Genomic DNA, 14,026 nt, shown 5'->3' with positions numbered 1-14,026 from the left:
GTCTGTGAGTCTGTGCTTGGTCCCCAGGGCGGGACACTTTTGTGCTCCGGTGTTATTTCACCTTCCTGGCACCAGCATATGGCAGCTCCCTCCCCCTTCTGTTTATCTTTCGATATCTGCACCCAGATTCATGGCTCCCTGCTTCATACCTTGAGACCATAAGGGATATTTTGTTTGTAGAAATCCGGGTATATATTACATCTCAGGCTGATTTTGTGAGTGTTCAGAATGGTTTGGTAGATATCCAGCTAAATGCAAGGGACTGGTTGAAATAGGGTCCCCTACTCTTCCACCATCTTTTATCAGAACCTAAAAAAAATTTTTTTTTAATATTTTTTAAAAAGAGTCAAACATGTTTTGATGAGCACTGGGTGTTATACACAACTGATGAATTGTTGAACACTACATCAAAAACTAATGATGTACTATATTGTGACTAATTGAAAATTTAAAAAAAAGAGTCCAACACTTAACCAACTGAGCCACCCAGGTACCCTGAGACAAACTAGATTTTAAACCAAAGACTGTAACAAGAGGTGAAGAAGGGCTCTATATCATAATAAAGGTGTCTATTGAACAAGAAGATCAAACAATTGTAAATATTCATGCCCCCAACTTGGGAGGACACAAATATATAAAACAATTAATAACAAACATAAAGGAACTCATCAATAATAATACAATTATAACATGGGAATTTAACACCCCACTTACACCATTTAAGCAGAAAATCAACAAGGAGAAAATGGCTTTGAATAACACAGTGGATGAGATGGACTTAACAGATATATTCAGAACAGCAGTAGAATACACATTGTTTTTGAGTGCATATGGGGGCAGTTTCCAGAATAGATGATGTACTAGGTCACAAATTAGGCCTCCACAAGTACAAAAAGATTGAAATCATACCATACATTGCATATTTTCTGACCACAACCTATGAAATTTGAAGTCAAGCACAAGAAAAAATTTGGAAAGACCACAAAGTTAAAAGATGTCATCAATCTGTTCAAGTTTTCTATTTCTTCCTGCTACAAATTTGGTTAAAGAACATGTTACTAAAGAATGGAGATTAAAGAATATGTTACTAAAGAATGAATTGGTCAAACAGGACATTAAATAAGAAATAAAAAACTACATGGAAACAAATGAAAATGAAACCGTGATGGTCCAAAATATTTGAGATGCAGCAAAAGTGGTCCTAAGAGAGAAATACATAGCAATACAGGCTTACCTCACATAGCAAGAAAATTCTCAAATATGCAACTTCACTTTACACTGTAAGCACCTAGGAAAAGAACAACAAACAAAGCCTAAAGCCATCAGAAAAAGGGAAATAATTAAGATTAGAGGGAAAATAAATGATATAGAAACAAACAAACAAACAAAAAACCAGTAGAACAGATCAATGAAAGTGGGAAATGGACCTTTGAAAAAATTAATAAAATTGATAAACCCTTAACCAGCCTTATCACGAAGAAAAGAGAAAGGACTCAAATAAACACAATCATGAGTGAGAGAAGAGAAATAACAACCAACACCACAGAAACACAAACAATTAAAAGAGAATATTATGAAAAATTCTATACCAACAAATTGGACAATCTGGAAGAAGTGGATAAATTCCTAAAAACATACAAACCACCAAAATTAAAACAGGAAGAAATAGAAAACTTGAACAGACCAATAACCAGCAAAGAAACTGAATCAGTAATCAAAAATCTCCCAACAAACAAAAGTCCAGGGCCAGATGACTTCCCAGGGGAATTCTACCAAATATTTAAAGAAGAGTTATTATGTATTCTTCTCAAACTATTCTAAAAAATAGAAATGGAAAGAAAACTTTCAAACTCATTCCACAAGGCCAGCACTAAACTGATTCTAAAACCAGACAAAGACTGCACTAAGAGAAAGAACTATAGGCCAATATCCCTGATAAACATGGATATAAAAATTCTCAACAAAATACTAGTAAATCAAATCCAACAGTACATTAAAAGAATCATTCACATGATCAAGTGGGAATTAGTCTTAGGTTGCAAGAGTGTTTCAATATTCACAAATCAATCAGTGTGATACACCTTATTAATAAAAGAAAGGATAAAAACCATATGATCATTTCAAAAGATGCAGATAAAGCATTCGACAGAGTACAGCATCCATTCTTGAAAAAAGTCTCAATAAAGAAGGGACGGAGGGAACATACCTCAACATAATAAAGGCAATATACAAAAAAACCCACAGCTAATATAATTGTCAATGGGCAAAAACTGAGAGATTTTCCTCTACAGTGAGGAACAACACAAGGATGTCCACTCACCACTGTTATTTCACGTAGAACTGGGAGTCTTATCCTCAGCAATCAGACAACAAAAAGAAATAAAAAGCATCCAAATTGGCAAGGAAGAAGTCAAAATTTCACTACTTGCAGAAGACATGATACTCTATGTGGAAAACCCAAAGACTCCACCAAAAAAATTGCTAGAACTAATACACAAATTCAGTACAGCCACAGGATACAAAATCAATGTACAGAAATCTGTTGTATTTCTATGCACCCAAAATGAAGCAGCAGAAAGAGAAATCAAAGAAACAATCCCATTTATAATTGCACTACAAACAATAAGATACCTAGGAATAAACCTAACCAGAGAGGTAAAAATCTGTACTTTGAAAACTATAAAACACTGATGAAATAAATTGAAGAAGAGAACACAGAGAAATGGAAAGATATTCCATGTTCATGGATTGGAAAAACAAATATTGTTAAAATGTCTACATTACCCAAAGTAATCTACACATTTAATACAATTCCTATTAAAATGCCAACATTTTTCATGAGCTAGAACAAACAATCCTAAAATTTGTATGGAACCATAAAAGACCCCAAATAACAATAGCAACCTTGAAAAAGAAAAGCAAAGCTGGAGGCATCATAAATCCAGACTTGAAGTTATATTACAAAGCGGTAGTGATCAAGACAGTATGGTACTGGCACAAAAATAGACACATAGATTAATGGAACAGTTGAAATCCCAAAAATGAACCCACAACTATATCATCAGCTAATCTTTGACAAAGCAGGAAGGAATATCCAATGGAAAAAAAAAACAGTCTCTTCAACAAATGGTGTTGGGAAAACTGAAGACCAACATGCAGAAGAATGAAACTGAACAACTTTCTTACACTGTACACAAAAGTAAATTCAAAATGGATGAAAGACCTAAATGTAAGACAGGAAACCAACAAAATCCTAGAGGAGACCGCAGTCAGCAACCACTCTGACATGGCCATAGCAACTTCTTACTAGATATGTCTCCCGAGGCAAGGGAAACAAAAGCAAAAATGAACTATTGGACTTCATTGAGATAAAGAGCTTCTGCACAGTGAAACAATCAACAAAATTAAAAGGCAACCTTTGGAATAGGAGAAGATATTTGCAAGTGAAATATTTGATAAAAGGTTAGTTTTCAAAAAATATAAAAAACTTATAAAACTCAACACCCAAAAAACAAATAAATCCAGTTAAAAAATGGGCAGAAGTCATGAATAGACACTTTTCCAAAGACATAAGATGGTTAACAGACACATGAAAGGATATTCAACATCACTCATCATCAGGGAAATACAAATCAAAACTACAATTAGATATCACCTCACACCTATCACAATGGCTAAAATTAACAACACAAGAAGCAGCAGGGGTTGGGGAGGATGCAGAGAAAGGGGAACCTTTTTACACTGTTGGTGGGAATGCAATCTGGTGTATCCACCGTTTAGTATGGAGGTTCCTCAAAAAATTAAAGAACTACTCTACTACCCAGCAATTGAACTACTAGGTATTTACCCAAAGGAAACAAACAGTGATTGCAAAGGGCACATTGTATGGATGGAGCTTTCTGTGATTTGTCCTGCATAACCAACCACCATGACCTGCACCTACACAGGCAGGCTAAAGAATGTTGTTTGTGAGACTTGTGCTCCATAAGTGATCTTGGGAGCCTGATTAGATGACATTAGCTGGCTTCTATGTCAGAATTGGCCCCCTGGTCTGGATGCCAAGAGCTATAAATTTGCCTTACATCCCTTCTGGCTCCAGGCTGGGCTGGCCCCCAGAATGGATTCCGGTAAGGGAGGCAAGCAAACTTAGCCCAGGCTCCTTGAATATGTAAAGACATGATAACATAGGAATGCACCTTGCTCCAAAGGTAGGCAAACAAACTTCAGACCCCCATTTGCCCTATAAATAAAGCCATATCTTATGGGGATGACCAGTTGGAAATCTCACCTGAGGGGAGGATGCTCTGCCCAGGCCTCTCAAATGGGACTCCAACCTGGCTGTCTCCATGGAACTTCCCCAGCTAATGAGATTGGATGTTTTAGGTACCTGATTTGATGTAACTGTCTTATTCTCCTTTAGTGCTTACTATTGCTCTCATCTATGCATAGATTTCCCTTTCTTTCTGTTTCTATTAGATTTTTTATAATATCAATAAAGTTTTTTCCCCTTCAAAACTGAGAGTATAGCTGCTGTGAATCTTTTGTTTAGAACACATATGCACCCCAAGGTTTACAGCAGCATTATCAACAATAGCCAAATTATGGAAAGAGCCCAAATGTCTACCGACTGATGAATGAATAAAGAAGCTGTGGTATATATGTAAATATATATATTCATAATGGAATATTACTCAGTCATAAAAAGAAGAATGAAATCTTGCCATTTGCAATGATGTGGATGGAACTAGAGAGTATTATGCTAAGGGAAATAAGTCAGTCAGAGAAAGACAAATACCATATGATTTCACTCACATGTGGAACTTAAGAAACAAAACAAATGAACATAAGGGGAAAAAAAGAAAGAGCCAAACCATAAAACAGACTCAATTATAGAGAACAAACTGAGGGTTGCTGGAAGAGAGGTTTGCAGAGGGATGGGTTAAATGGGTGATGGGTATTAAGGAGGGCACTTGTGATGAGCACTGGGTATTGTATGTAAGTGATGAATCACTAAATTCTACACCTGAAACCAAAATCACACTGTTTGTTAACTAACTGGAGTTTAAGTAAAAACTTGAAAGTACAAAAAAAAGTCTTAGTGACTAAGATAATGATAGTAACACTGACAACATTGGCTGATCCATGGTGGGAAGTGGTGGGAAATATATTTTGGGAAAAAGATGAAGTTTCTTTTGAAAATACAACTAACTGGCATTGATTGAGCATCCATTTAGACTAGACATTGGTCTGAGTATTTGAATAATACAGAGACAACATCCCTACCCTCAGGAATTTTCCAATCTAACTGGGTAAATGAGTCTTAATATATAAAACAATAGAGAGCATGGTAAGATAAATACTCAAATTTTTGCATCTAGAGAATCTGGGAAAAGGGGCTGCAATATATTCTTAAATTTAGAAGATATTCCTTATTTACAGAATTAACGTTTTAAAACTTCTGAAATAATATTTTTGTGTGAAATTATAAAGTATTGTCATTATAACAACATACTTGGGACATACAGAAAATATACAGAAGAAAATGGATATCACATATTTCCTCCATCCAGATAAACCACAGCTAATATATTGCTGTATTCACCTTTAGTTTTCTCTCCATAAAGTATATACACCAGCAGTATATTACAGTGTCCATTTAAGAACAAAATCACCAATACTAGGTGTTATCCTTCTTTTTCATTTTTATTAAATTGATAGGTGAAAACCAATATTTTGGTTTTTCTAGGTGAAAATTTTCACCTAGAAAATTTCATCCCTGATTGTAATGAGAATGATTTTTATTCAAATATTCACCAGGTATTTGTATTTTTGTGAATTATTTGTGCAAATATTTTACTCATTTTTAAGTAAGTGTTACCACATTCATTGATGTTTTAAATCAAGACCCATTTTGGGGGTGCCTGGGTGGCTCAGTCAGTTAAGTGTCCATCTCTTGATTTTGGCTCAGGTCATGATCTCATGGGTTGTGTAATTAAGCCCCACATTGGACTCCACACTCAGCAGGGACTCTGCTTGAAGATTCTCTCCCTCTGCCCTCCCCCACTCATGCTGTCATCCTCTCTCTCTCTCTTTCTCAAATAAATAGATAAATCTTTTTTTAAAAAAACACCCATTTAAAAAGTCTTATCAATAAACATTTAAAACTCATAACATATTTTTGCAGTATTTGTGGAGGAAAAACACACATTGCTAATTTTCATTTTATTTGCCATTTTATGACATTTTAACCATTAACCTTCCTTATCTTTTTTGGCCATGAATCTCTATGTAGTTGTGACTGATTATACTCCCTTTTTGTCTATCATTCACTCAAGGAGGCAAGGTTATGTCAGTCATCCACTCTCCCATCAAAGACAGCTTCATTATATCATCCTCATGTTCCTCCTGGAACTGAGTGATGTCATCATTCAGGCCTCCATACAAGAGACAGAATAAGGGGCAGTGTTAAGCCACTTCATTTTGTTTCATGTTATAAAGTTGTTTGGTTGATTTATTTAAATACTCCTAAGTTGATAACCTTTTCACACTGCCACATCTTTTAGAAATGATGATATTACTGATATTGCTGAATGGATACAAAGTTATACTCAGTTTTAAAAGGGTATTAGAATAGACTTGTAAATAGTCACTCAATCACAGCCAGGGACAACTTACTCCAAGCAAGTAGAGAAGAATGACAATTGCCATTGTTTTGCTGTTTATGTGTATGTTGCATAGAAAAAAGTCTGTTAGTGTGGTGGGATGGGAAGGTGTGAGCTCTTTACAATATTTTATATTTATTTTTATTTTAATGTTTTATACTTGCTCTAAATGTTAAATTTCTTACTTCCCTCCCTTTAAAAAAGAACATACACCAACATTTAAATTATTTCCAATTCTTTCTTCTTGGAAATAAGAAGTCTATTTCTTATGCTTCCATTCCACAATTTTTGTCACAGTCTTCTCATCACTGTGCTATCCTGTTGCTCCTAAGGCATTTTGTAGTGTGTTCAAGCTGTTCTTACAGATCACCCAGTACCTTGTTACTCTGTTGTGTGTTTGGGGCTTTGAGGAAGTTTGTTTTGTTTTGTTTTGTTTTGTTTTGTTTTGTTTTGTTTTGTTTTGTTAGCTAAGAAGTCTTAGACAAGTGATTTGTTAATTCAAATGCTTTGCTGTTCTAGTATAGCAAGATGTTTTTGTGATATAATTATGAAAGAGGCATGCTTTTCTTGACTAGCAGAGGCTGGTGAGATATAGCATGGAAGATTATATTGTTTAACCAGTCGAGGTCACCTTAAAGAAGTTAGTGGATTTGGCAACAAATGTTGCTGACAGCATCAGGGAGAGTATCTCATCTGGAACAGAGTGTGAATATTGTTTATGTGATTTCCAAGCTAGTTCTCCTTTTACAGGGAGTGAATTTCTTTGTTCTAACTTTGTTTCAAAGAAGGGTTTTACCCAGAAGGCTAAGCATAGCTATTCTGGTACATTTGTTACATTGAAATCTCCTCGCAGCATTTCTAAAAATGTCTACATTGAAAAAAAATGCCATTTCAACATGAAGCATTACACAGCAGCAGCAAAACCTGAATTGGAAACTATGGACAGCCCCTCTGGCTCAGCTGAGTTGGAAAAAAAGTCACACTGTTGAAGGGGCAAAGCCTTCAACATGATGTGATTCGTGAGGTATTGGTTTCTAGTGCACACCATGGGGTAGGATAGTAGGTTTTTATTTTTGCAATAAATGATGTTAGGGACATCTGGGGACAGAGAACAGACATAAGCTCTAAGAAAAATAGTCCCTGAATAGAGCTTAGGTATAAGCTTAAGATAACTTGTTTCTTCAAAATGATGTAACCATTGACTTCGGAAGAAACTTAGATGCCCACTAGAGCTTATCAGAATGCTAACCCATAGTATGGACTCCTTAGCTATTTGTCTCATGACAGACTTAATAAATGGATGAATGCATAAATACACCACATGCAAGAATCCCTACTACAGAGTTTCCTGCCAAGTGGCCAACCAGCCTTTACCTGAATACCTCAAATGACAAGAAACTTATCATTCCCTGAGTAACCTATTCTAACTTTAATAGCTCTGATTATTAGAAAATTTGTCTTAACAGAAGTAAAATGAGTCTCCTTGTGGCTTCCACCTATCTATTTCTCCTATTGGTAATGCTTGAAGTCATGAAGAGTAAATCTAATTCTTCTTTGCTAGCCCTTAATATTTTGGGAGATTACCATTACCTTATCTTTCCTACTACAAGTTTTCTCCAGTCCTCATATTTATATCCATCTCAGTATCCTTCACACGGACATACTCTTCCAGATATTATTTGACACAAGTAAAGTAGGACTATAATATTTCTTGTTAAGGATAATAATAACCAGGATATTGAATGTTTATACTTAGCTCAGTGCTAAATTTTTTTAATTTAATTTTATTATGTTATGTTAATCACCATACATTACATCATTAGTTTTTGATGTAGTGTTCCATGATTCATTGTTTGCGTATAACACCCAGTGCTCCATTCAATATGTGCCCTCCTTAATACCCATCACCAGGCCAACCTATCCTCCAGGCCCCCTTCCCCTCTAGAACCCTCAGTTTGTTTCTCAAAGTCCATAGTCTCTCATGGTTCATCTCCCCCTCCGATTTACCCCCCTTCATTTTTCCATTCCTACTATCTTTTTTTTTAACATTTTTAACATATTTTTAACAAAAAATAACATATTTTTTAACATAACAAATAATGTATTATTTGTTTCAGAGGTACAGGTCTGTTATTCAACAACAGTCTTACACAATTCACAGCGCTCACCATAGCACATACCCTCCCCAATGTCTATCACCCAGCCACCCCATCCCTCCCACCCCACACCAGTCCAGCAACTCTCAGTTTGTTTCCTGAGATTAAGAATTCCTCATATCAGTGAGATCATATGATACATGTTTTTCTCTGAGTGCTAAAAGTTTTACAAGGATTTTCTCATCTAACCATTCCAAAAGCCCTATGAAAAAAGTATTATTATTATTACCCTGATTTACAAATCTGACATTAGGCTCTTACTAGTGCCACCTAACATGTGTTTGCTTTCTTGTTTCATTTCATTTTGTTATATTAGTTGGTTTAAGGGATGCTTGTAATTGATAAAATTCCATATTTTTTCTTCATGAATTGCTGTGAAGTTTCTTTCAGTTTTCTGATTTTCTAAACTAAATACAGAGGGACGCCTGGGTAGCTCAGTCAGTTAAGTGTCTGCCTTTGTTTAACTGCTGCTTGGTTGTATTTGGTAGCATTGGGGTAAGATTTTAACTGGGTATTCATGAATCGCTTTTACAATAAACCAATTTTATAATCTTTAAAAAAAAGAGAGAGAGAGAGGAGCGTCGCGCTAGCCAAACATATGTCTCAGTCAGAAAACATCTAAATATGGTGCCCTCTGGAAGAAAACATACAGGGAAATCTGGGAAGACATCAATGGAGGATCAGGTTATAAGAGCCTATGACTTTGAGAAAGAAGATAAAAAAGATCTGAGTGGTTCAGAGGAGGATGTTACTGAAGGGAAGACTTCCGTCTTGGGGCTAACAGGATCATGATCCTAGGGTACTGGGATTGAGTCCCATATCAGACTCCTTGCTCAGCAGGGAGTTTGCTTCTTCTGCCTGCTGCTCCCCCTGCTTGTGCTCTCTCTCTCTGACAAATAAATAAATAAATCTTTAAAAAAATAAAAAGAATAAACTAAATACAGAAATTTACATTTGGACCTATTATGTTTCTTCTTAACAGTTTTATTATGTTTTTATTTCTCTTTTTTTTCTGGATAGGGGTGCATTTTTCTAGAATTTTCATAAAATTTTATTTTGATCTAAATCAACTTTTAACATCTTTTAAAACACTGAGTTTATCATTCAGAATGTTAACTACTCTTCCCAGCTTTGTTCTTTTACATGTGTGATAAACTTGCCTTTTGCATCTTCATTCAAATAATAATAAAAATGCTAAAGAGAACAGGGCTATGGACAGAGTTCTGTAGCACAACATTCAATAACTCTTTTCAGAATAACAAAAGTCAACAGTGTTTGGGTTCAGTTGTTCAATCTACCCGACTACTATTCAGCTTTCATTTTCTCATATTATTAACAGGACATTATGAAACACTTTGTCTGAACTTGTTGGGAATAAGATATACAATATCTGGGCACTCCCTTTTCTACCTAACTAATAACCTCATCAAGAAAAGAAATAAGACTCATTTGGTATTACTTGTTACCAATTGACCTTTGCTGTCTCCCCCCTAGATCTCTTCTAAGTATGCAGAAATCATCCACAATGTTATATTCTTTAATTTTTTAAGGATCAAGGTTAAATCTACCTGTCAATAATTTCCAGAATCCAACTTTACAGTCTTTTGGCATCCTTACAGATTTTTGTGATTTGGTTAAGATTACTGACTGGCTCAGCAACCCATTCAATAAACTCTATTTAATTTGTCTGAGTTGAAGAGTTAAACTTACAAAAGGGGACTCACTGATATCTTGATACTGTCTCCCCTATCGTAGGCTTCACATCATTACTTCAAAGATATAGCCTTAATTTTGGTATTGACAATCTCCTCCACCAGCTTTCTTTCTATTCCACCTTGTCTCTCACTGGGCAAGATAAATGAATATGTCATTGGCAATTACATGGTCAAAAATAGATTCTAAATGAGAATGTTCTTGAGATAAGAGCATTTTTTGTAGACAGTTTTATTTACAATCAAGTTAGACCAGAACTAATGTTATCTAATCACACAAACACATTAGACAAACTTGATTTGTTTTAATTTACACTGTAAATAAAAATCTACTATGTTTACAGGAAAGGAAAACTTTGAGTGGAGGAAAGTCACCAGAGTAAAAAGCGACACACCAAAATTATATGAAATAAATCCAATAAAATAACAAAATTAGTCTCAAAAGCAAGTGAGAAAAAAACTGAGACATAATAGAGATAAAGATCTTACAGTTGATGGTTTTTAGATCCCACATATAAGTGAAATCATTAGGTATTTGTCTTTCTCTGTCTGACTTATTTCACTTAGCATAGTATTCCCTATGTCCATCCATGTTGTCACAAATGGGAAGATTTCATTCTTTTTTAATGGTTGCATATTTCATTACATATATATGTACATATATATAATATATATATTATATATATATATCACATCTTCTTTATCCATTCATCTATCAATGGACACTTGGAATGCTTCCATATCTTGGCTACTGTAGTAATACTGCAAAACATTAGGATGCATAAATTAGCGATTTTTAAAAAGATTTTATTGACTGATTTAGAGAATATGAGTGGGGGGAGGGACAGAAGGAGATGGAGAGAGAGAATCTCCAGGAGAATCCATGCTGAATGCAGAGCTCAATACAGGGCTCCTCACAACCCAAAGATCATGACCTGAGCGGAAACCAAGAGTCAGATGCTCAACCAGCAGAGCCACCCAGGCACCCCTCAAATTAGTGTTTTCATTTTCTTTGAGTAAATATCCAGCAGTGGAATTACTGAATCATATGATAATTCTATTTTTAATTTTTTGAAGAACCCCCATACTGTTTTCCATAGTGGCTGCACCAATTTATATTCTCACCAACTGTGCCGAAGGGTTTCCTTTTCTCCATATCCTTGCCAACACTTGTTATTTCTTGTCTTTTTGACACTACCTTTCTGACTGTTGTGAGATGAAATGAACAACAAAAAGAACAGAAACAGACTCATAAATACAGAGAACAAACTGGTGGTTCCCAGAAGGGAGGGAGGTGGGGGAATAGGCAAAATGGGTGAAGGGAATTAAGAGATACAAACTTCCAGTTAAAAAATAAAGTCATGTTGGGGCACCTGGGTGGTCCAGTCGTTAAGCGTTTGCCTTCAGCTCAGGTCATGATCCCAGGGTCCTGGGGTTGAGCCCCGCATCTGGCTCCCTGCTCCACAGGAGGCCTGCTTCTCCCTCTCCCACTCCCCCTGCTTGTGTTCTTGCTCTCACTATCTCTCTTTCTGTCAAATAAATAAAATCTTAAAAAAAAAGTCATGTGAATGAAAAGTATGGCATAAGGAATATAGTCAATCATGTTGTAATAACTCTGCATGGTGACAGATGATAACTACATTTATCATGGTGAGCACTGTGTAATCTGTAGAACTGTCAAATCACTATGTTGTACACCTGAAACTAATATAACATTTTCAAGTATACTTCATTAAAAAAAATCTTATAGTTGATGAATGGACCCTAGAAAGAACAGTTCTTTGATGAGTTGAGTCAAAAATAATTGAAGTATTAGATATTTCGGAAATCAAAATGATGAATTTGGGAACAGTGAAGGTAAAATTTTATAGGAATTGAGGGAAAACCAGAAGTTACTTCCTAGACATGTAATTTCCATAGCAGTAACACTAACATTTCCTCTCCCTATAATCCCCCTCTTCAAATTCTAAACTGATGAATAATGTCCTGTAACTGCAAATGATTTTATCTGTCTTGCACTTGATTTATCTACAAAGGAGTCCTAATCAAACAAAAATGTGGTAGGATTAATGAATGTGTTATAAGGATTAATGCTGGGAGCATGAAGGAGTACATAGTGAGAAAGTGGTCCCAAAACTAGGTAGCAGGCAGTTGTATGCCATCTGGCCCCAGACCACCAGTGAAAACCCAAACCATTGTGTCTTAATCCTTCTAATGCACACATGCATATGTGATTATGTTACTAATTCTTCCCTGAATTCCATCACCTGTTGGTCTCAGATATAGGACTCCACTTTCAATTGGCTGAAGTTTACCCTTCTCAACAATTTCATAAAATTGTCTTATGCTAAGTTATTCAATTAATTAAGCTTTGATTATCTTCTATTTTTGAAATCTGCATCATTATTTCTCTTCCATAAACATGAATATTTGAGATCCAACTGCACTATTTAACTAGAGACCCAGGTATGCCTCCTCCCATCTAAGGCTCTGCTTTCATAAACCTTTTTGCTGAGCACTGAGATATGATAATCTTTATTTATCTGAGAGAAAGAGAGGGAGAAAGAGAGAGACCTGAGAAGGGGGGAGGGGCAGAGGGAGAAGCAGCTCCCCACTGAGCAGGGAGCCCGATGTGGGGCTTGATACTAGGACCCCAGGATCATGACCTGAGCTGAAGACAGATGCTTAACCAACTGAGCCACTAGGTGCCCTGAGATCTGATAATCTTTAAAAAGAGAGACTTGGCATGACCTTTTATAAAATACATGATTATGATTATACCTATCTGAGATAAATGCTTGATGTGTGACTGATTGCAGGAACCTTAAAAAAAAACAGCTGAGAACATGCTTGGGTGTGGCACACTATCAGCTAATTACTAACATTTTCTCTGGAAATCTCCTCTAATGTGGTAGAACATACTAGTTGGAAATAAATTTCTAATGAAGTGTTTTGTAGGACAAAGCCAGTTCTTACATTTAGGAACTCACTCCAAAGAATCGTGTTTCAGCTGGTTCCTTACTAAAATATTTACTTGTTATTTCTTATGGAAGTTATGTGTTAATCTTTTGGTTAGTAAAAGAATATGCCAATTTTTAAATTTTGGTGTTCTAGGAGCTATTCTGAACATTGAAGAAATATTTTGTCTTAGTTCAAATTTAGGAAAATGAGAAAATGTTTAGAATATAGAAGAAATTGAATGACTTCTGGTGTTATCTTCAATAGTATCTGAGTCAAAGATAATTTCTCAATGTTCAGTTTTCAATATCCTTATGGGCAACCATTCTATTTAATCCACATCATTGTAACAAACATGAATCATTCCAAAATAGCCTCCAGTCAACTTCCTTTTCCAAACTAAACAGAAACATTAATTAAAAATAAAACATTTTGGGGCACCTGGGTGGCTCAGTTGGGTAAGCATCTGCCTTCGGCTCAGGTCATGATCCCGGGGTCCTGGGATCGAGCCCCGCATCAGGCTCCCCACTCCGTGGGA

This window comes from Callorhinus ursinus, unplaced genomic scaffold (assembly GCF_003265705.2).
Source record: "Callorhinus ursinus isolate GAN/ISIS: 27379988/994484 unplaced genomic scaffold, GSC_fseal_2.0 scaffold40, whole genome shotgun sequence".
Classification (NCBI taxonomy): domain Eukaryota; kingdom Metazoa; phylum Chordata; class Mammalia; order Carnivora; family Otariidae; genus Callorhinus; species Callorhinus ursinus.
Note: the sequence above shows the minus strand (reverse complement) of the source record.